General features: G+C 40.8%; 1 pseudogene; it reads left to right on the forward strand.

Annotated features, from left to right (window-relative positions):
• Positions 1-1055: 1055 nt before the first annotated feature.
• Positions 1056-3348, forward strand: LOC144218837 (olfactory receptor 5B2-like; annotated as a pseudogene).
• The last annotated feature ends 591 nt before the right edge of the window (positions 3349-3939 follow it).

A 3939-nucleotide genomic window follows, 5' to 3' on the forward strand; every position in this document is an offset into this window, starting at 1 on the left:
CTGTCATTCAGTTTAGGGGGCCAGAGTAATGAGAGTAAGAATGAATTCAAAACAGAAGAAAACTGTTCCAACGGAAGGTAAGATATGAATCTCAAGGAAGAAACTGAGCAAATGGCTGATGCAGCCAATGATAAAGTCAGAGGAAAGGCAGATTGAGACACATGGAGGGGATCCATGTGTGGGCGTAGTGTGTGAGGAAAGACAAATCAGAGAGTGAGGCTATCAGACTTCAAAACTAATCTGTAACCTAGAGACTGGATATTGCTTCCCACCTTTATCAAAGCAAGATAGAGACCAGCATTTCACCCTACGAATAACATTAGAGCTAACTGTACTTACTGTTTTCATGCATTGTTTTATGAACTCTCATAATTGCCCCTTCACATTACATCTTCATTTTTAGAAATGAAAAGACAAAATGAAGCTCAAAGAACTTAGGAAAGTGTCTCCTAGATTGTAAATATTAGGGTACAATCTGAACACATATGCACCTCTTCCCAGAGCTTGAGCTCTTCTACTCAGTGCGTTTCCTTCTCTTCAGAGAAGCTTTGCTGGTTGTACATGTCTGCAGCTGCAGTCTCTACACTGCATCTTTCCCTGTATGCCCCTGCTACCCCATTGTAAGTCCTACATCTATGAATAGTATCTTAGTCATTTAAGTACTCCTAACAACCCATTAAGATGGGTCCAATGGATTCCGTGACTGACTGTGAATAGGATTAGCTCAATTCAATTCAAGTTTCAGTTACTATCATGGGATTTCAGAATTAGTCTGCCCAGGTACGAAGCTTGACTCTGCCAGTTAACATTTGGGTAAACTTGGCGAATTACACAACCTTGTTGAGCCTAAGTTACCTCATAAAAGAAATGAGCATAATAGTTAACTGTTTTGGCTGGTGTGTGCTTCAGGTCTGAAGAACAAAAGATTGCCATGATTGAAACAATCCACAGAGCATTTACACATTTCGACCTCACTCTCTTCTCTTTTCCATTTAACACTCTGCTCCTTTACTTCTCATCACTACAGGGCATCCTGTGATTCCCCACTGATATCCATGCGGAACAACACAGAAGTGAATTGAGTTCATTTTTCTAGGATGCACAGATGCCCCAGAACTGCAGGCCATGCTCTTTATGACGTTCTCTCTCACCTACCTCTTCACTCTAGTTGGAAATCTGGGGGAGATTGTGCTGATTCTGTTGGGCTCCGGTCTCCACACTCTCATGTACTTTTTCCTCAGTGACCTGTCTCTCAAGGATTTTTGTTACACACCCAAGGTCATGGCAGGAGTTCTTATAGGAAATAAGGTCATCTCCTACAACGCATGTGCTGTGCAGATGTTTTTTGTTCTTTTGTTTTTTTGTTTTTTTGTTTTTTTGGGGTTTTTTTGCAGTCTTTTCCACTGTGGGAAGTTACCTCTTGGCTTCAATGGCCTATGACCACTATGATGACAGGTGTGTTTGCTCATCTGGGCATAGGCTGATATGTCTGTGATGTTCTAAATGTCTCTGTAAATGTTGGAGATACCTTCAGTCTGTCTTTCTGTATGACCAATGTGGTTCATCACTTTTTCTGCAATATTTCAGCAGTCATGGCTCTGTCTTGCTCTCATAAGTACCTCAATGAGTTGGTTCCTGTCTATATAACTGATTTCCTTTTTTTTCTCTCTCTCATGGTTATCTTTATTTCCAATCTGTTTATATTTATCACCATCTTTTTTTTCTTAAATAGTTTATTGTCAAGTTGGTTTCCATATATTTATCACCATCTTGAAGATGCAATCAGTTCAGGGGCATCATAAGTCTTTGTCCACACATGCTGCCCACCTCACTACAGTCTCCATCTTCTATGGGACAGTAACCTTCATGTATATACAGCCCAGTTCCAGCCATTCCATGGACACAAACAAAATAGCATTTTTTATATGTATTTCCAAATTAAAACATAAACTCCATGTAAGCAGTAGCTTTATCTGTTTTGTTCATAACTACCCTCCATAGCTAAATGAGTTTCTGGATCATAGGAGATATCATCAAATATTTGTTAAATGAATGAATGAGCCATCTACATAGAATTATAGAACGTTTGGGGTCATGACTAGGGTTCTTTTTTGCTGAAATATTTTTATTTGAATTCTCACTCAGTGCTTTTAATCCCCATTTATGTGTACAGTGATTTTCTGGTAGCTATACTGTCATTCCATAGAAATGATGTCTCATTGACTAGTAAGTAACACATCAAATAGATTCTATTTAGTAAATGATAAAAAGACATAAAGTACAAAACATTTTAAAGTTTAATATCTCATTCAGGTTGGAAAATTACTTTATACACACTGGCTATGCAGTTAATTCCAATGATTCTAACCATCTCTAGAAACTGGAAACATAATAGTACTTATCAATAGTAAATACAGTCTACATTCAATATCCTAGCATCACAGTGTTCTTGTGTTTTATTTTGATCCTCAGGAGAGCTCAATTCTATAATAAAAAAATCTCTGTAGGAATTTGCATTGTTTTCTTTTCTGCCTCTACACATTTGGAGGCACTCATACTCACAGTAGGCATACGACTGTGCTTGAATGTGCTAAGGTGATCACACTGACACTTAGCATGGGCAGGGTGTTAGAATATAACATTCCTTTCTGGCTCTAGATCTATGATGATGGTGACGTATCTTCTGCTGGAACTGTTTCAAAAATTACTTTTATCTGATAAAGGGCTAGCATCCAAAATCTATAAAGAACCTATCAAACTCAACACTCAAAAAATAAATAATCCAGTTAAGACATGGAGCAGAAGACATGAATGGACTTTTTTCCAAAGAAGACATCCAGATGGCCAACAGACACATGAAAAGATGCTCAACATCACTCATCAACAAGGAAATTCAAATCAAAATCACAATGAGGTACCACCTCACACCTGTCAGAATGGCAGAAACCAATAGCCAGCAGAACTGCTGTGGACCTTCTACAGATTTCACCAGTTCTACCCCCATAGGTATTTGTGTTCATATATACCAGCTGCCTAAATCCCTCCCACTTCCCTCCACCCCTGCCTTTCATTGGAGTCTGGGACCCACAACAGCAGCCAGCCCAGGCCTGTGCAGCTGCAGGAGTGGGAGACATTAGCTTAGACCACTACAGCCGACCCCCCACTGCCGTACACCTGTACCTCAGAAAGGATCTCCATGCTCTTGGTCCCCCTCCCAGCAGTAGACAGTGTTTACCTCTTACTCAGTGTTTGTTAGCATTGCTGTGGTTAGTACTGCCTTTCTTTACTGTGCTGACACAACACAGATACATAGTCCCTAGTTCTCAGAGATGGGTCCCTTTTCAGTGATCCTGACCTACCTTAGGTATGGTACACCTCTTGTGGTCTAATCCCAGGACATTATCCTGATCCACTCACACGGGTAGAGGGTTTTATTCTCTTTTCTTATATGAGTTCCAGTGAATTTTATCAGCATCTAAGGGCAGCAGTGACTTAAGCTGTAATTCTATAGAAAGGTAAGGGAGAGGAATCTGGGTGAACTTTTTTCTGTGATGTCTGCTGTTCCTTTCTCTTGGGTCAGTCCCAGGAGAGCAGCCCTCTCAGAAATCTCACCCCATCCTCAATCTTTCTTGTAAACACTGAGGAAGGTCTGTACAGCAGAGCATGTACATGAGTGTGAACTCCCTTTGTCTACATTTGCGAGTATTTATATTCTCATATCAACTCATACTAAACCTTCAGTCATTAATTTTAAAATTTTGATGAGGGGCGCCTGGGTGGCTTAGTCGGTTAAGCGTCCGACTTTCGCTTAGGTCATGATCTCGCGGTTCGTGGGTTCGAGCCCCGCGTCGGGCTCTGTGCTGACTGCCAGCTCAGAGCCTGGAGCCTATTTCAGAGTCTGTATCTCCCTCTCTCTCTGACCCTCCCCTGCTCACGCTG

This window comes from Crocuta crocuta, unplaced genomic scaffold, assembly GCF_008692635.1.
Source record: "Crocuta crocuta isolate KB4526 unplaced genomic scaffold, BGI_CrCroc_1.0 scaffold323, whole genome shotgun sequence".
Classification (NCBI taxonomy): Eukaryota; Metazoa; Chordata; class Mammalia; order Carnivora; family Hyaenidae; genus Crocuta; species Crocuta crocuta.